Consider the following 20,794-nt stretch of genomic DNA (forward strand, 5'->3'; position numbering starts at 1 on the left):
TTAATAAGGAAGGGTTGCATAAGTCACCTGAAAAAATTGAAGCGGTCATAAAAGCCCCAGCACCTGAAAATGTTTCACAATTAAGGTCGTTCCTGGGATTAATAAATTACTATCATAAATTTTTACCGAACTTATCAACTCTTCTACACCCTCTTAATGAACTGCTACAAACAGGAGTAATTTGGAAATGGAGCGAAGACTGTAAACGTGCCTTCCATAAATGCAAAGACTTAATCACATCCAAAGAAGTTTTGGCTCATTACAACCCATCACTGCCAATCAGACTGGCGTGCGATGCATCCCCTTATGGCGTGGGAGCAGTATTATCGCATAAATTCCCTGATGGCTCGGAACAGCCGATAGCTTTTGCGTCACGCTCATTGAACTCAGCTGAGCGTAACTATGCCCAAATCGACAGGGAAGCACTCAGCCTGGTATGGGGAGTGAAGAAATTCAACCATTACCTACACGGACAAAAATTTACCTTGTTGACTGACCATCAACCCCTCATCTCCATATTCAACCCTAAAAAGGGTGTTCCCATTATGACAGCGCAAAGGCTACAGAGGTGGTCCCTTTTTCTAGGGGCACACCAATACAACATAGAATACAAAGGATCAAAACAGCATGGGAATGCTGACGGGTTATCCGTTGCCAATGGTAGAAGAAGCACCTACCGTAGACCCAGTGGAGATTTTCCACTCTACCATAGTCGAATGTCTACCAGTAACAAATTCTGCCATTGAAAGGGAAACTACAAATGACCCGACTCTCTCACGTGTCTATGATTTAACAGTGAAGGGATGGCCAGCACATGGCGAACCACTGTTGCCAGCATTCTCGCAAAGAAGAGAACAGCTGTCAGTGTGCCGAGGAACCTTGATGTGTGGATCCAGAGTGGTGATTCCACCCAATCTCCAGGATAAAGTTCTAAAGGAGCTTCACGAGGTGCATCTGGATGGAGTGAAAATGAAGAACCTAGCCAGGGCGTTTGTATGGTGGCCAGGTATCGATGGAGACATCGAAGAAATGTCCAAGAGCTGCCTAGGATGCCAGAAGGTCCAAAACGCTCCACCCCAAGCCCCTCTACATCCATGGGAGTGGCCCTCATCTCCCTGGCAAAGGGTACACATCGACTTTGCTGGTCCATTTATGGACTCAATGTTCTTAATCGCGGTTGATGCACACGCCAAGTGGCCGGAGGTAATAAAGATGTCCTCCACCACCATGGAAGGACCATATTTGCCAGGAATGGGCTGCCGGAACAGATCTGTTCTGATAATGGACCGCAATTTGTGTCCGAAGAATTCAGGAAGTTCTTAAAAAACAATGGGGTTAAGCACTACACGTCCGCCCCATACCATCCCGCCACCAATGGATTGGCTGAAAGGTTTGTCCAGACCTTCAAGAAGGCCATAAAGGCCATGGGTAATGAAGACATAAAACTTCAGCACAAGGTGGATAACTTCTTGTTCGCATACAGGAATGCAACACATATGGTCACAAACCAAACTACCGCCATGATGTTCTTCAATAGAAGCCTAAGATGCCGGCTGGATTTGATCAAGCCCAACATCAGAAGGGACGTGGAGAACCGGCAATTTCAAGGCATGAATGAAAGGCCAACTAGAACCTTCCAGATAGGTCAACAAGTTTTGGCCTGGGACTACCGTACGGAGAAATGGCAGCCTGGAACTATCTGCACACGACTAGGACCACTGATGTATACCGTGGACATCAGAGAAAGCATAATAAGGCGCCATGCTGACCAAATCATAGAGTCATCCGAAAAGGGACAACCTACACCACAACTCTATACGCCTAACGATGAAGTAGAGATACCCATATCTACCTCCGATCCGGGGATACTGGAACCCGATGAACCCGACACTGGCATTCAAGCCGAATCAGCCTTGCCAAAAGAACCTACTACACCACCAGAAACTACTACACCACCGAGGCGTTATCTGGACCGAGTCAGGAAGCCTCCAGAGAGACTGACTTATAATTAATTAACTGCAGCAATGTGTAGATTATTTTTCTTGTAACATGTAATTAATAATTACTTAAAATATTATGCACTGGTTGGCTAAAAGGGGAGGAATTGTAGTGTATGTGCCTTTAAGAGCCCCATGTGTACTGTAATGCCGGTAATGGCCACTCGGGCTATATAAGCCTGTATATTGTGTTGTATCAGTTAGTTCCCCTCCAGACTTTGTTTAGTAAACACCTATGAAACCAACTCCTGTCTTCAGTGTCTCTATCAACACACAGACACAACAACTCCCAGGTCAGTCACAGCACAGGTTAGATAAAGAGTAAAGCTCCATCTACACTGTCCCATCAAATTCTCCCAGGGCAGGTACAGCACAGGTTAGAGACAGTGTAAAGCTCCTGCTACACTGTCCCATCACACACTCCCAGGGCAGGGACAGCATGGGTTAGATACAGAGTAAAGCTCCCTCTACAATGTCCCATCACACACTCCCGAGACAGGTACAGCACGGGTTTGTAGGGTTCTCAAAATTCCTACATTCCCCAGAGTTATTAATAAAGGGACCCTGAAGGATGAAGTTATAAGGGTAACCTAAACAAAATGGCTTCTGGACCTCGTGGCAGAAGCCTGCAAGATTGAACAAAAACAGGGCCCTGCAAAACGGCAGGTCAGATGACATGCCTGGGTCTGTGAGGGACTTGTTATTTCTGAAGCCAGACATTAGATAATGCAGAATACGCATTCTTCATTTTGAAACCAATCAACTCAGGAAAGACTGAATCTTCAACCCATCAAACCTTTTGCATAAATGATCGGTTACAGTTTGAAGTAGCCACCAAGCCAGGAAAACGGCGATTAAACATTATGAATAACAAACACCGAAACATTAAGGAATATTGAACAATGGGGCAACCACCCAAAAAGCAGTTAAAGTGAACGATGATAATCACTTTAACGAGCCCACCAAAATTAGACAAAGAACTAACCCTGATTTGGCACGCAGATAAGGAACCTCCGAAGTAGTATAATTGTAGGCCCACCGGTAACCAAAAAAAAAAGAGAACAAGACGAGGCAAGGCGAGGTGAGCGGCAAGGCCGATAAGCAGAGAAGGGCAGTGTAGAGAAGCATTGGGGACGAGCGGGCACACACCCCGGTCCGGGCATAAGCTGACTTTTGAAGCAGGGGTAGAAGAAGAAGCCGACGACCACGAGCACCGCAGTAACAAAGGGCTGGGTAAACTATACCTTCGGATCATTACCACTGCACAGGTAATGGTCTAGGCCACCGCGACCAAGTCAACACCGAACCCCAACCGCGACAAAACTTCGACAACCAGACCACCACCAGAAGAACAAAACCCGAAGTTTCCACTCTGCAAGGTAAAGTACCCAACAAAGACTTTACTCCCTATCTCTAATGGAGGAAAAGAGGGTACTTTACTCAGACGACTCCACCGCCGTGCCCTGGGACCACGTGACGACAGCAGGCCCCAAAGGACACCAAGAGCAAACCCCAAAACCACAACCGGCTTAAATCGACAGGATTCGAAATGTCCAGAAACCCTTATGGGTGAGCATAATCCCTGGCCCCTCACAGCACAATTAGTTAGATATTGGGGGTGGGACAAGAGTAAGGGGATTAATACTGTGATTTTTCCCTTGATGTGCCGTGTGTTCCCCATTCCTAATTAAGTATACTCTTGTAAGCCTGTAGTTATTCCAGTAAATTTTCCAGTGTTGTAATTTTATTGTGCCTTTTAATAAAAGTACGGTTTTCTTGTACCAAACCAGTGGTCTACTCCAATTCTGTATCGCCGCCTGTACTTAAGTCCGGTGTCTAGAACCCAGGGGTGTGGGAGCGATTCGAACCACTCAGAGACCCAGTCAGAGGCGAGCTGACTGCGCACATGCCACCCCCTACAAGTTAGATACAGAGCAGATCTCCCTCAACACTGTTCCATCAAACACTCCCAGGACAGGTACAGCACGGGTTAGATACAGAGTAAAGCTCCCAATACTCCATCCCATCAAACACGCCCAGGGTAGGTACAGCATGGGGTGGAGACAGAGTAAAGCTACCTCTACAGTATCCCATCAAACACTCCCAGGACAGGTACAGCACGGGTTAGATACAGAGTAAAGCTCCCACTACTCCATCCCATCAAACACTCCCAGGGTAGGTACAGCATGGGGTGGAGACAGAGTAAAGCTACCTCTACAGTATCCCATCAAACACTCCCAGGACAGGTACAGCACGGGTTTGATACAGAGCAGAGCTCCCTCAAAACTGTTCCATCAAACACTCCAGGTTATGCACAGCACAGGCTAGAAACAGAGTGAATCTCCCTCTACAGTGCCCCATCAAACACTCCCAGGACAGGAACATCACGGGCTAGATAAAGAATAAATCTCCTTCTACACCATCCCATCAAACACTCCCAGGGCAGGTACAGCACGGGTTAGATACAAAGTAAAGCACCCTCTAGCCTGTCCGATCAAACTCTCCCAGGACAGGTACAGCATGATTTAGATACAGAGTAAAGCTCCCGCTAAATTGTCTCATCAATCACTCCCAGGGCAGGTACAGCACCAGTTAGATACAGAGTAAGTCTCCCTCTACAATGTCCCATCAAACGCTCCCAGGACAGGTACAGCACGGATTAGATACAGAGTAAAGCTGCCTCTAAACTGTCCCATCAATCAGTCCCAGTGCAGGTACATTACCTGTGATACAGAGGAAATCTCCCACTGCACTGTACCATCAAACACTCCCAGGGCAGGTACAGCACGGGTTAGATACAAAGTAAAGCTCCCTCTACACTGTCCCTCAAACACTCCCAGGGCAGTTACAGCATGGATTAGATACAGAGTAAAGCTGCCTCTAAACTGTCCCATCAATCAGTCCCAGGGCAGGTACATTAGCTGTGATGCAGAGGAAATCTCCCTCTGCAATGTCCCATCAAACACTCCCAGGGCAGGTACAGCACAGGTTAGATACAAAGTAAAGCTCCCTCTACACTGTCTCATCAAACACTCCCAGGGCAGGTCCAGCAGAGTAAGATACAGAGTAAATCTCCCTCTACATTATCCAATCAAACACTCCTGGGACAGGTACTGCATGATTTAGATACAGAGTAAATCTCCCTCTACAATGTCTCATCAATCACTCCAAGGGCAGGTACAGCACAGGTTAGATACAGAGTAAAGCTCCCATTACACTGTCCCGTCACACACTCCCAGGGCAGGGACAGCATGGATTGGATACAGAGTAAAACTCCCTCTACACTGTCCCATCAAACACTCCCAGGGCAGGTACAATGCAGGTTAGAGACAGTGTAAAGCTCCCACTACACTGTCCCATCACACACTCCCAGGGCAGGGACAGCATGGGTTACAATAAAAAAAAAGCTCCCCCTACAATGTCCCATCAAACACTCCCGAGACAGGTACAGCATCGATTAGATACAGAGTAAAGCTCCCTCTACACTGTCCCATCAAACACTCCCAGGGCAGGAAAAGCACGGGTTAGATACAGAACAGAGCTCCCTCAACACAGTTCCAGCAAACACTCCAGGTTATGCACCATACGGGTTAGATACAGAGTAAAGCTCCTTCTACAGTGTCCCATCAAACACTCCCAAAGCAGGTACATCACTGGTTAGATACAGAGTAAAGCTCCCTCCATAGTGTCCCAACAAACATGCCCAGGGCAGGTGCAGCATGATTTAAATACAAAGTATAGCTCCCTCTACACTGTCCCATCAAACACTCACAGGTCAGGTACAACATCGGTTAGATACAGAGTAAAGCTCCTGCTACACTGTCCCATCAAACACTCACAGGTCAGGGACAGCATGGGTTAGATACAGAGTAAAGCTCCCTCTACACTGTCCCATCAAACACTCCCAGGGCAGATACAGCACGGGTTAGATACAGAGTAAAGCTCCCTCTACACTGTCCCATCAAACACTCCCAGGGCAGGTACAGCACTGGTTAGATACAGAGTAAATCTCCATCTACACTGTCCCATCAAACACACCCAGGGCAGGTACAGCACGGGTTAGATACAGAGTAAAGCCCTCCCTGCACTGTCCTGTCAAACACTCCCAGGGCAGGTACAGCACTGGTTAGATACAGAGTAAAAATCCCTCTACACTGTCCCATCTAACAAACACATGGCAAGTACAGCACAGGTTAGATACAGTGTAAAGCTCCCTCTACACTGACCCAGCAAACACTCCCAGGGCAGGAACAGCAAGGGCTAGATACAGATAAAAACTCCCTCCACACCATCCTATCAATCACTCCCAGGGCAGGTACAGCACAGGTTAGATACAGAGTAAAACTCCCTCTACGCTGACCCAGCAAACAGTCCCAGGGCAGGAACAGCAACGGCTAGATACAGATAAAAACTCCCTCCACACCATCCTATCAATCACTCCCAGGGCAGGTACAACACGGGTTAGATACTAGAACATAAGAACATAAGAAATAGGAGCAGGAGTAGGCCAATCGGCCCCTCAAGCCTGCTCCGCCATTCAATAAGATCATGGCTGATCTGATCCTAACCGCCAATCTACTATCACAGAACCATCTCCTGAATCTAACAGAATTAGACACACGAACTAGGAGCAGGATCAGGCTACACGGCCCCTGGGCCCGCTCTGCTACCCACAGGGCCATGACCGATCCGAACCGAGACTCATGTCCAAATTCCTGCCCGCTCCCCGTAACCCTTAATTCCCTTTACTTCTAGGAAACTGTCTATTTCTGTTTTAAATTTATGTAATGATGTAGCTTCTACAGCTTTTTGGGGCAGCATATTCCATGGACCTACCACCCTCTGAGTGAAGTAGTTCCTCCTCATCTCAGTTTTGAAAGAGCAGCCCCTTATTCTAAGACTATGCCCCCTAGTTCTAGTTTCACCCATCATCGGGAACATCCTCCCCGCATCCACCCGATCCAACCCCTTCACAATCTTATATGTTTCAATAAGATCGCCTCTCATTCTTCTGAACTCCAATGAGTAGAGTCCCAATCTACTCAACCTCTCCTCATATGTCCATCCCCTCATCCCCGGGATTAACCGAGTGAACCTTCTTTGTACTGACTCGAGAGCAAGTATGTCTTTTCTTAAGTATGGACACCAAAACTGTATGCAGTATTCCAGGTGCGGTCTCACCAATACCTTGTACAACTGAAGCAATACCTCCCTATTTTTATATTCTATCCCCCTAGCAATGAAAGCCAACATTCCATTGGCCTTCTTAATCACTTGCTGCACCTGCATACTAACCTTTTGAGTTTCGTGCACCAGGACCCCCAGATCCCTTTGTACTTCAGTAGTTTCCAGTTTCTTGCCATTAAGATAATAACTTGCTCTACGATTTTTCCTGCCAAAGTGCATAACCTCACACTTTCCAGTATTGTATTCCATCTGCCAAATCTCTGCCCACTTACTTAGCCTGTCTATGTCCCCTTGCAGGTTTTTTATGTCCTCCTCACTCACTACTTTCCCCCCCATCTTAGTATCATCTGCAAACTTTGATATGTTACACTCGGTCCCCTCCTCCAAATCATTAATATAGATTGTAAAGAGTTGGGGACCCAGCACTGACCCCTGCGGAACACCACTAGTTACTGGTTGCCAGTCTGAGAATGAACCATTTATCCCAACTCTCTGCCTTCTGTTAGATAGCCAATCCTCTATCCATGCCAGAATATTACCCCCAATCCTGTGATTTTTTATCTTAACCAATAATCTTTTGTGTGGCACCTTGTCAAATGCCTTTTGGAAGTCTGAATACACTATGTCCACTGGTTCCCCTTTATCCACCCTATATGTTACTTCCTTAAAGAACTCCAGCAAATTTGTCAAACATGACTTCCCCTTCATAAAACCATGCTGACTTTGTCCTATTAAATTATGATTATCCAAATGTCCTGTTACTGTCTCCTTAATAATGGACTCCAAAATTTTACCTACCACAGATGTTAGGCTAACCGGTCTATAGTTTCCAGCCTTCTGTCTACTGCCCTTTTTAAATAAGGGTGTTACATTAGCAGTTTTCCAGTCTGCCGGGACCTTTGCCGAGTCCAGGGAGTTTTAGAAAATTATTACCAATGCATCCACAATCCCCACCGCCACTTCCCTCAAGACCCTAGGATGTAAGCCATCAGGTCCAGGTGATTTATCCGCCTTGAGTCCCATTATTTTACCGAGTACCACTTCCTTAGTGATTTTGATCGTGTTTAGCTCCTCCCCCCCTATAGCCCCCTGTTCGTCCAGTGTTGGGATATTCTTAGTGTCCTCTACTGTAAAGACTGATACAAAATATTCATTCAGTGTTTTTGCCATCTCCATATTTCCCACCATTAATTTCCCGGTCTCATCCTCTAAGGGACCAACATTTACTTTAGCCACCCTTTTTCTTTTTATATAACTATAAAAACTCTTACTATCTGTTTTTATATTTTTTGCTAATTTACTTTCATAATCTATCTTCCCTTTCTTAATCAATCTTTTTGTTATTTTTTGCTGTCTTTTAAAGTTTTCCCAATCCTCTATCCTCCCACTAGATTTGGCTACCTTATATGCCCTTGTTTTTAGTCGAATACTATCCTTAATTTCTTTACTTAGCCACGGATGGCTGTCTTTTCTTTTACACCCTTTTCTTCTCAGTGAGTAAACGTTCCTCTACACTGTCCCTTAAAATCTGCCAGTGCACGTACAACACAGGTTAGATACAGAGTAAAGCTCCCTCTACACCGTCCAATCAAACACACCTGAGACAGGAACAGCACGGGTTAGATACATAGTAAAGCTTTCTCTACACTGTCCCAGCAAACACTCCCAGGGCAGGAACAGCAAGGGCTAGATGCAGATAAAAACTCCCTCCACACCATCCCATCAAACACTCCCAGGACAGGTACAACATGATTTTGACACAGAGTAAAGCTCGCGCTACACTGTCCCATCAACACTCCCAGGGCAGGTACAGCGCGGATTAGATACAGAGTAAAGCTCCCTCTACACTGTCCCATCAAACACTCCCAGGGCAGGTACACCACAGGTTAGACACAGAGTAAAGCTCCCACTACACTGTCCCATCAAACACTCCCAGGGCAGGTACAGCACGGATTAGATACTGAGTAAAGCTCCCTCTACACTGCCCAATCAATGAGAACATAAGAAATAGGAGCAGGAATAGGCCACTTGGCCCCTCAAGCCTGCTCCGCCATTGAATAAGATCATGGCTGATCTTGGGCTCAAAGCCACTTCCCCGCCCGCTCCCCATAACCCTTCACTCCCTTATCTTGCAAAAATTTGTCTATCTCCACTTTAAATGCATTTAATGACCCAGCCTCCACAGCTCTCTGTGGCAGAGAATTCCACAAATTTATGACCCTCAAGAGAAGAAATTCTTCCTCATCTCAGTTCTAAAAGGGTGACCCTTTATTCTGAGACTGTGCCCCCGAGTTCTAGATTTCCCCACGAGGGGAAACATCCTCTCTGCACCTACCCTGTCGAGCCCCCTCGGTATCTTATATGTTTCGATAAGATCCCCTCTCATTCTTCTAAATTCCAATGAGTATAGGCCCAACCTGCTAAACCTTTCCTCATAAGTCAAACCCCTCATCTCTGGAATTAACCACGTGAATCGTCTCTGAACTGCCTCCAATGCAAGTATATCGTTCCTTAAATAAGGAGACCAAAACTGTACACAGTACTCAAGATGTGGTCTCACCAAAACCTTGTACAGTTGTAGCAGGACTTCCCTGCTTTTATACTCCAACGCCCTTGAAATAAAGGCCAACATTCCATTTGCCTTTTTGTTTACTTGCTGTACCTGCATGCTAACTTTTTGTGTTTCATGCACAAGGACCCCCAGGTCCCTCTCAACTGTAACATTTTGTAATCTCTCTCCATTTAAATAATAGTTTGCTTTTATATTTTTCCTGCCAAGGTGGATAACCTCGCACTTTCCCACATGATACTCCATCTGCCAAATGTTTGCCCACTCACCTAGCCTGCCTATATCCCTTTGCAGATTCTTTGAGTTCTCTGCACCACTTGCTTTCTCACCCATCTTTGTATCATCCGCAAACTTGGCTACATTACACTCAATCCCTTCATCCAAGTCATTAATGTAGATTATAAATAGTTGAGGCTCCAGCACCGATCCCTGTGGCACCCCACTAGTTACCGTTTGCCAACCAGAAAATGACCCATTTATCCTGACTTCTGCTTTCTGTTAGTTAGCCAATTTTCTATCCATGCTAATATACCCCCAACTCCGTGAGCTCTTATCTTATGCAGTAGCTTTTTATGTGGCACCTTATCGAATACCTTCTGTGTTAAGTATGTGTATTGTATTGAACAATTAACACAAAGGCTTAAACGTATAACTCAAACAGGTCTTTACTGGTTGGAGGTAGGGACTATACTGAATACAAGATTACTGCACAGTGCTTATATACCGGTGTGTTCACCCCCGGTATTACGTCTACAGCAGCCTGAGAAAGTAGTACATCTCTTAAGGTGGAACAGGCTTAAGCTCTCTTAAGGTGGAACAGGTTACATACACAACATTCTGGAAATCCAAATACTTCACATCAACTGGCTCACCCCTGTCCACCCTGCTTGTTACATCCTCAAAGAACACCAGCAAATTTGTTAAACATGATTTCCCTTTCCTAAAACCATGCTGACTCTGTTTGACTGCAGTATGTTTTTCTAAATGCCCTGCTATTGCTTCCTTAATGAAGGACTCCAGCATTTTCCCAACGACAGATGTTAGGCTAACTGGTCTATAGTTTCCTGCTTTCTGGCTCCCTCCTTTCTTAAATAGGGATGTTACATTAACGGTTTTCCACTCTGCTGAGACCTCTCCAGAGTCCAGGGAATCAAACACTCCCAGGTCACGTACAGCACGGATTAGATACAGAGCAAAACTCCCTCTACACCATCCCATCAATCACTTCCATGGCAGGTACAACACAGGTTAGATGCTGAGTAAAACTTCCTCCACACTGTCCCATCAAACACCCCCAGGTCAGATACAGCACGAGTTCGATAAAAAGGAAAGCTCCCTCTACACTGTCCTTATCCACTCTACTGCTTCTTTACTTCCCTCCCCGTGCCCAGGTTTAAAATCTCATCTGAAAGACGGCACTTCCGACGTGCAGCACTCCCTCAGTACTGCACTGGGAGTGTTGGACTCTGTTATAAGCTCACGTCCCCACGACCTGCTGACCCAGAGGCGAGCGTGCTACTCACTGAGCAACTTGACTCCACCGAAGCTCATGGACCTTTTATTCAACTGAACGGGAGTGGCGGGAATTGTAGTAGGGTTCGTAACGCAGCCAGGGCGTGATGGGCACTCAATGCTGGCTTGCCAGTGATGCCCACATTTGAGAACAAACTTACAATAAGAAACGTTAGCACGAACAAACATTCAGTGCATTTTACATAGAATTACATCGAGTCTACAGTATAGAAACAGGCCATTCGGCCCAACAGGTCCCTGCTGGCATTTATGCTCCACCCGAGCCTCCTCCCACCCCTCTTCATCTCACCCTCTCAGCATATCCTTCTATTCCTTTCTCCCTCCTGTGCTTATCCAGCTTTCCCTTAAATGCATCTTTGCTCTTCGCCTCAACTGCTCCTTGTGGCAGCACGTTCCACATTCTCACCACTCTCTGTGTTAAGAAGCTTCTCCTCAATTCCCTCGTGGATTTATTAGTGGCTGTCTTATGTTTATGTACCCACGTTCTAGCCTCCCCCAGAAGTGGAAACATCTTCTCTGCATCTTCACAATCAAACCCTTTCATAATTATAAAGAATACTGCTTTTTTGATATATATAAATGACCTGGATATTGGAATACAGAGTAGAATTTCTAAATTTTCTGATGGCACCAAACTTGGGAGTGTGGCAAACAGTGATGATGATACCAATTGACTGCAACAGGACATAGAAAGGCTAGCAGAATGGGCAGACAAGTGGCAGATGGAATTTAATACAGAGAAGTGTGAGGTGATGCATTTTGGCAGAAGGAACAGGGAGAGGCAATATACACTTAATGGCACAGTTTTAAAGAGTGTGCAGGGACAGAGGGACCTGGGAATTAATGCACATAGGTCCCTGCAGGTGGCAGGACATATTGAGAGAGCAAAGCATATGGGATCTTGGGCTTCATAAATAGAGGTATTGAGTACAAAAGTAGAGAAGTTATGCTGAACCTTTAATAAAGCGTTGGTTCGGCCACAACTGGAGTATTGCGTCCAGTTCTGGTCACCACACTTTAGGAAGGGTGTGAAGGCCCTTGAGAGGGTGCAGAGGAGATTTACCAGAATGGTTCCAGGGATGGGGGTTCTTAGCTACAAGGACAGGTTGGAGAAGCTGGATTTGTTTTCATTCGAGCAAAGGAGGTTGAGGGCTGATTTGATCGAGGTGTACAAGATTATGACGGGTTTGGATAGGCTAGACGGGGAAAGGCTGTTCCCACTAGTTGATGGGACAAGGTCTAGGGGACACAGATTTAAGGTTTTGGGCAAGAGATACGGGGGGAACGTAAGGAAAAACTATTTTACGCAGCGAGTGGTGATGACCTGGAATTCGCTGCCGACGGAAGTGGTGGAAGCGGAGACACTCAATATTTTCAAGGGGAGACTGGATAGGCACTTGAGGGGAATAAACTTGCAGGGCTACGGGGATAGAGCGGGAGAATGGGACTGACTGGGTTGATCTACAGAGAGCAGGCACGGACTCGATGGGCAGAATGGCCTCCTTCTGTGCCGTTATGACTCTATGGGGTCACCCCTCAGCCTTCTCGTTTCTTGAGAAAAGAGCCCTAGCCTGTTCAGCCTTGCCTGACAGTTTGAAGATTTTTATATCTTCACTGGTACTTGGTGAGGTTGTGGGCAGTGATTGATCTGCGACGGTGGCTGTGTCCGGTGATGGCTGCACGCCGCGGTTTGCTATGAGCGTAACCGCGGTGAGCCTCTCCATGCGGGGTGCGCGGGTGCTCGGGGGCTTGCTGCAGCATGGCCTGCGACACAGTTTGACGTGTGGTGCAGCTCAGCCCGGCTCCAGGCCCGGCTGCGACTCGTCCATCGAGGCAACTTCCTGTGCCACCCCAGCGCAGCAACAGGAAGTGAGCTCATCGCCCGCAGCTTGCAGTGCAAACTTTCATTTCCTGCCAACCGTCTTTCACTGTTTTTTTTTTACTTCCCTCCTGTTTCCTCCCCTCCTTTGCCTGAGGGCATTAACATCGGGCTCGGGCTACGGGCTCCAGTTAGCCACCCCATTCTTCACGCGCGGCTGTTGGTGGGCTATTGAACTGCAGAGGGCATCATACCCAATATTAGCACATGCTCGCTTGCTCAAAGTGGGTCACGGGGTAGTGATCAATAGTGAAAATTATCAATAGTGAGAATTTTGATTGATGCTTCCCCACTGTGTCTGCCTTGGTAGCAATTTTAAATTCCCACCCCAGACTAGAGCACCAAATCCAGGCCAACACTCCCAGTGCAGTGCTGAGAGAGTGCTGCACTGTCGGAGGTGCCGTCTTTCAGGTGTGCCATTAAACCGAGGCCCCGTCTGCCCTCTCAGTTGGACGTAAAAGATCCCGCGGCCACTATTTCGAAGAAGAGCAGAGGAGTTCTCCTCGGAGTCCTGGGCCAAATTTATCCCTTAATCAACATCACTAAAAACAGATGATCTGGTCATTATCAGCTTACTGTTTGTGGGAGTTTGCTGTGCACAAATTGGGTGCCGCACATTACAACAGTGACTACACTTCAAAAAAAGTACTTCATTGGCTGTAAAGCGCTTTGGGACATCTGGTGGTCGTGAAAGGCGTTCATCTTTGGAAGGTTTATTCTTTCATTCCTTCTTTTGTATCTGTCTGTGACTGTGCCACTGTCTGTGTCTGTATATGTATCTGTGCCTGTATGTGTATCTGTGTCTGTGTCTGTATGTGTGCCACTGTGTGTGTCTGTATATGTATCTTTGTCTGCATCTGTGTCTGTGGTTGAATCCATGGTACATCCTCCATGGGCTTAAAACCAGCATTTACCAACTGCCAATATTCAGCCTCAGAGGTTGCTTGTGGAAATGAAACCCGTGGGCGAATGAGATCAAAGGCGGGACGGGGGGGTGAGGGGGAGGTGGGGAAATTCCACCCGGTTTGGACTTGTTTTTGACATCTTCCCTAAAATGATCGTCAGGTGGAGTTCGGTCTCTGAGCTTGCAGCTGTTGCTGGCTGAGGCTAGCCCAGGAGGTCGCACCATTCTAGCCAATTGTTGAATCCCCACACTGTCGATTCACACTGCCCGAACTCGTGCCAACCTACCCTGCTGAAAATCTGCTGTCGGAGGACAGTTTCGTTCAGGAAGCTTGAGGCCAGACTTTGCTCTGTACCCGTCTGGGCAGAGAGGAGGAAGGAAAATCTGGCACGGGGATGATCGCAGGCTGGGAACAGAAACTGCCCGGCTCTTCCTTCCGTTGAAAGGAATGGAAGGGATTCTCCAAGCCGTAATTTCCTTTTTAACAAAAAGAAAGACTTTTATATCGCGCGCGCCTTTCACGACCACCGGCCATCTCAAAGCGCTTTACAGCCAATGAAGTGCTTTTGAAGTGGAGTCAGTGTTGTAATGTGGGAAACGCAGCAGCTTATTTGCGCACAGCAAGCTCCCACAAACAGCAATGTGATAATGACCAGGTAATCTGTTTTTGTTAGTTGAGGGAGATATATTGGTCACTGGGGAGAACTCCCCTATTCTTCTTCAAAATAGTGCCCATGGGATCTTTTACGTCCAGCTGAGAGGGCAGACGGGACCTCGGTTTAACGTCTCATCTGAAAGACGGCACCTCTGACAGTGCAGCACTCCCTCAGCACCGCACTGTGGAAAATCCCAGAGGCACTAAAAAAAAAATTCTTTCAACACCTTTGTTTATTTGTTTATAAAAAATATTGGAGATTTGGGGTGGGGCCGTTTCACTGACAGTTAAGAATCATCCAATCGGATAATGAAGCGTCTGTTCGCTTTCAAATTGGCCACGGGAAGGCGGGGCGCCGTGAGGACGGACATGTCAGGTGACCGCCCCGCACAGATCGATTGGTTACCTACCGTTTTTTTATTAAAGCGACAAACCTTCGTTGAAAGGTCAAGGGTCACGGAGCAGGGCGACCAGCAGCAAAGAGGAGAAGAGGCAAATCAGGAAGTGGTGATTAGATGAGGAATTCTCCTCCGAACCTCCCTCTCTTGTTCCTCCCAGGATTCAAAGGCACCGTCCCGCCTGCTCCTCCTCTCCCTTGCGTCCTTGCAGCGGGGTTGGGCCACTTATGAGCGGCAACATCGTAAGTGTGTTCAAAGAATAATGGCCTAGAAATTCGGTAGGCTTAGCGCCGCTTTTGAGGCGCTAGAGGGCCTAGCGCCGGAGTTATGGCCAGTTTGGAAATTGAGTGGGTCCCTAAATCAGCGTTAGGCCGTTAGCGCTGCGCCGGCACCGATGACGTCATCGGTGTGCGCAGCGTCCCGGTTGCCATGGTAACCCGCCCGAACTCCGAAATTGACTTGCGGCCGCCTTGCCCGTGGCAGCCGCAAGCAACGTTCTGGCAGAGGTGCCTTACTGGACTTTGCGCCGGCGCATTAAAGGCCCCGCGGCGGCCGGCCGCTTTCCCGCCGGCCGCCTGGCCGCAGCTCCCTCCCTGGACTTCTCCCCCCCCCCGCCCCCGGGACAGATGCAAGCCCGGCACTTGTCCGAGGTGCCGGGCTCATTTTTACAATGATTTTCGCGGGCCGCGGCCGGGTGCAGGCAGCTCCTCCTTAAGGGAAGGAGGAGGCCTGCACTTCCCGAACCTGCCGCACCGCAGCGGGCGCCGCAGCGCCGGAATAGCGCCGCAATTCAGCGCGTAGCGCCAGTTTTCAGGCGCAAACAGCTTTCAGCAGCGCCGGCAGCCGTTTGGGCGCAGAACTAGTGAATTTTTGGCCCGCCCAGCGCGACTTAGCTCCGGCACTAACTTCCGGCGCTAAAGCCGTCGCTGCGCCAAAACCCAATTTCTAGGCCAATGTGTCTAAGAGTCTGTTACGCACAATGGCACCATTTCATAGAATCATAGAATCTTACCGCACAGAAGGAGGCCATTGCGTCCATTGTGCCTGTGCCAGCTCTTTGAAAGAGCTCTCCAATTAGTCCCAATCCCCTGCACTTTCCCCATAGCCCTGCAAACCTCTTATTTTCAAGTATATATCCAATACCCTTTTGAAAATTACTATTGAATCGGCTTCCACCACCCTTTCAGGCAGTGCAGTGCATTCCAGATCCTAACTCGCTGCATAAAATTTTTTTTCATCTCCCCTCCTCGGGGCTTTTACCAATGATCATAAATCTGTGTCCTCTGGTTACCAACCCTCCTGTCAGTGGAAACAGTGTCTCCCTATTTACTCTATCAAAACCAGTCTCTTTAAAACTGTGAAACTCTTGACTGGAAACCGCCCCGCACAGATCGATTGGTTGCCTACCGTTTTTAAAATATCGACAAACCTTTGTTGAAAGGTCGAGGGTCACGGAGCAGGGCGGCCAGCAGCAAAGAGGAGAAGAGGCAAATCAGGAAGTGGTGATTAAGTGACGAATTCTCCTCCAAACCTCCCTCTCTTGTTTTTCCCAGGATTCAAAGGCACCGTCCCGCCTGCTCCTCCTCTTCCTTGTGTCCTTTAATTATCCCTTTCCCCCAACAACCTACAAGTTTTTTGCAATCCAGGATTAATGTCATCGAATCACCTTGTCTTCTCTCCCACTCTTCCTTTCTCAATTAAGGACAACATATGTGGGACACCTTTGCAAATGTCCCATGTGGGACCAATGTGGTAAGAGAGCCATATCAAAGGGGCATAATATGATCGCGGGTTATGCCATTAGCCCTGCTCACACAGAATCCTTAACGCTGTATTGGGCATTGCTTTCAGGAACTCCTGTTTTCATTAGATTACTGGAGCTAGCCCGCTAGCCACAGTGGACTAGCACAGACCCAAACCCAAACAATCTGGGGTAGAATTTTATCATCACTGCGTGGGTAGTAAGCTTGTGGAGTGGATTACCCACAACTTCATAGAACAGGCTCAATCTTCATTCCATTGATTTCAATGGAATGAATATCATGGGGGGCAGTGGTCTATAAAGGGCATGAATTCTTCTCCGCCACAGTAAAGCTGAAAATCTACTCCCCACGCCCCCAGCGCTGTGTTGACATCCCATGTAGTTAAGATCTCCGATGTGTAATTGGATGATCCCACATGTCCAATGAATCTACCAGCTGGATGATCCCTGATGTTCAATGTATCCATTACTGAATGGCTCCCCAGTGATCCAGTGGATCCAGTACTGAAGGGGCCTAGTTACCTACATGGATTCATTACTGCGTGATCCCTGTCATCCCAGTGGGTCCATTACTGGATGATATTGAAAAGATGCATTACTGATTGATCCCTGCCTCCCCAATGAATCCATTAGTGGAGGATCCCAATGACCCAGTGGATCCACTTACTGGATGATATTGAACAGATTAATTGCTGAATGATCCTAGTCTCTCCAATGAATCCACTACTGGATGATCCCAGTGACCCAATGGATCCACTACTGGATGATCCCAGTAACACAATGGATCCACTACTGGATGATCCCAGTGACACAATGGATCCACTCCTGGATGAACCCAGTGACCCAATGGATCCACTGCTGGATGATCCCAGTGACCCAATTGATCCACTACTGGATGATCCCAGTGACACAATGGATCCACTACTGGATGATCCCAATCTCTCCAATGGATCCACTACTGGATGATCCCAGTCTCTCCAATGGATCCACTACTGGATGATCCCAGTCTCTCCAATGGATCCACTACTGGATGATCCCAGTGACACAATGGATCCACTCCTGGATGATCCCAGTGACCCAATGGATCCACTGCTGGATGATCCCAGTGACCCAATTGATCCACTACTGGATGATCCCAGTGACACAATGGATCCACTACTGGATGATCCCAGTGACCCAATTGATCCACTACTGGATGATCCCAGTGACACAATGGATCCACTACTGGATGATCCCAGTGACCCAATGGATCCACTACTGGATGATCCCAGTGACCCAATGGATCCACTACTGGATGATCCCAGTGACACAATGGATCTACTACTGGAAAATCCCAGTGACACAATGGATCCATTACTGGATGATCCCAGTCTCTCCAATGGATCCACTACTGGATGATCCCAGTGACCCAATGGATCCACGGCTGGATGATCCCAGTAACACAATGGATCCACTACTGAATGATCCCAGTGACCCAATGGATCCAATACTGGATGATCCCAATGGATCGAGTAACTCACCCGTACTGAATGACTTCTGGTGTATTTTCAGAACTTTTTGTAGTTTTAACAACTCAATAGAGGCCATGTGCACCGAGCAGTGTACCGCCACCGATGGAAGTGTCCTCAGTAATTGTGGAGTAGAAAGCAGCACCATAGGTTGACGTGGAAAAATACTCAAAGGGCTGTATGACTTCCAGAACCCCAATTAAAAGGAGGAATCTGGCCATACAGACCCCTATTAGAGAAGATGGGCTGTGAGGAGCCCCAGTAAAGAGGGAATCTACTCATACAGATCCCCTATTGGAGATCTTGGTCTGTGAGGGTCCTCACAAAAAGGAGAATCTGTCCTTTGGGACCCTTATTAAAGAAGGCTGTTAAGGCACCTATTAAAGCGGGAATTTGTGCATCGGAACCCCTATTAAAGAGGGAGTTTAGTCAACTGGGCTAATTAGCAAAAGAGGAAGTCAGGCTCCCAAGACGTTTATTACTGAAAGGCCCTCGCTGTCAGAAGGTTACTGGAGGACTGGTGTGGGAGGTTTACTGAGCCCAGCGTTGTGAGGGCACTGAATCAACAAACGCCACAACTAACAGGCTCATGGAAGTAAAGTCGGCTCAGTGCCTGCAGCTTATGCACATGCTCAGTGTTTCCGGAAAGACAAGCTGAAGAAATCAACGCCAACAACAACTCCCTCACCCCCACCGACCCTCCGACCTCCCAGACATAAACAATATAAGCCACAAGATGGAGAATGAAGCAAAATGAAATGTCAATCGCAATTTTTGGGGGGGCGGGAGGGGGAGGGGGAGAGTTTGTTTAACATTTTGTCTACGAAAGGCCACTCATAGAATAATAGAATCTTACAGCACAGAAGGAGGCTATTCAGCCCATCATGCCTGTGCCGGCAGTTTGTTAGGGCTATCCGATTAATCCCACTCCCCCGACTCTTTCCCCATAGCCCTGCAATTTTCTCCCCTTCAAGTATATGTCCAATTCCCTTTTGAAAGTTACTACTGAATCTGCTTCCGCCGCCCTTTCAGGTAGCGCATTCCAGACCACAATAACTCGCTGCATAAAAATTAATTCTCCTCCTCTTCCCTCTGGTTCATTTGCCAATCATCTTAAATCTGTCTCCTCCTCCTGCCGCCAGTGCTAACAGCTTCTCCTTATTTACTCTATCAAAACCCTTCACGAAGGAGTTACGTGCTGAAGGAGAGGATCTCCATGGCTTGGAGCAAGTGCTTAACGCCGATCACCTTAGGTCTCGCAGATGACAGATATGGGCTCAGGACACATACGACACCAAAGTAACGTGTTGAAAAACCAATAGAAAAATTAAACTCCAAGTACTCACGTCAATGGAGACACCTTGGGCGTGGGTTGTCTGCTACCTGTCTTAGGCCCCACATCTCCCTTTCCCCCCCCCACCTATTCAGACCCCTTCAGTCAGAACGCCGAACCACCGTGTATTCATAATCAAAGACCGGAAAGGAACTGAAGCTGCGATTTGTTTCGAACCCAGGGGCGGAGGGGGGCAATGGGAAGGATCGGAGCGAGGCTCGAGGCGGCCTTTCTGTTCCTGCTTTGTTGTGTCTCTCTGCAGTTGACTCTGTGGTCACGTTGGGTTGCAGGAAACGTCTTAGCAACCACTTCCTCCTCCCGGCTCTCGGTGTGTCATTGCGCAGCTCGCTCGTACACCTTACGGCAGAGAGGCTGAAGCTCAGCTCCGGGGAAAGTCAGAACTGGAATTGGTGGCTTTGTTCATTCTGCTCCACTTGGCCTGAGATGGAAACTTCCGCACACTCATTATACTGCGTCAGTTCTTCTCACTCTGACTGGGAAATGCCCGATCATTCCATCAGTGGATCCACTGGGTCCCTGGGATCATTCCATCAGTGGATCCATTGGGTTCCTGGGATCATTCCATCAGTGGATCCACTGGGTCCCTGGGATCATTCCATCAGTTGATCCATTGTGTCACTGGGTTCATTCCATCAGTGATCACAGGGATCATTCCATTGGTGGATCCCTTGGGTCACAGGGATCATTCCATCGGTGGATCCATTGGGGGAGAAATTTGGTATCGCCCCATTTGGGGTGCAATTATCGGCTAGGCGCAAAGTTTAGCGCCTAGCGCAAATTATCGGCTCCGACGGCAAACTTGGCTTCTATCACCCCTGGAGGAGATTGAAGTGCTAAATCAGGCACTACACAACTGTCTTAAGGTGCTAACGCCGAGGAGTGAGGTGCTACCTCAGAGCGCTGGCGAAGCTCATGTGATGTCAGTCAGCAATGGAACACAGACACACTGGCGCCGGCCAGTTCTTAAAGGGGAGGGTCGATCTTCCTCTCCATCCACACCCTGCTCATTGCAGCCTTGAATGTCAGCCTGGAGAGACCTGCACATCAA

The 20,794-nt window shown here is 47.8% G+C and overlaps 1 protein-coding gene across 1 annotated transcript in view; it reads right to left on the reverse strand.

Annotated features, from left to right (window-relative positions):
* LOC147095803 (uncharacterized) overlaps positions 1–20,004 on the reverse strand; it is a 112,671-nt gene extending 92,667 nt beyond the window's left edge. The window contains exon 1 of the mRNA XM_085974810.1: positions 19,739–20,004. The gene's annotated coding sequence lies outside the window, so the exon portion shown is untranslated. The remainder of the gene's footprint in view (positions 1–19,738) is intronic.
* Between the last annotated feature and the right edge of the window lie 790 nt (positions 20,005–20,794).

This window comes from Somniosus microcephalus, unplaced genomic scaffold (genome assembly GCF_052327205.1).
Source record: "Somniosus microcephalus isolate GS21.2 unplaced genomic scaffold, FLI_Smic_1.0 unresolved_chr1, whole genome shotgun sequence".
NCBI classification, from domain to species: Eukaryota; Metazoa; Chordata; class Chondrichthyes; order Squaliformes; family Somniosidae; genus Somniosus; species Somniosus microcephalus.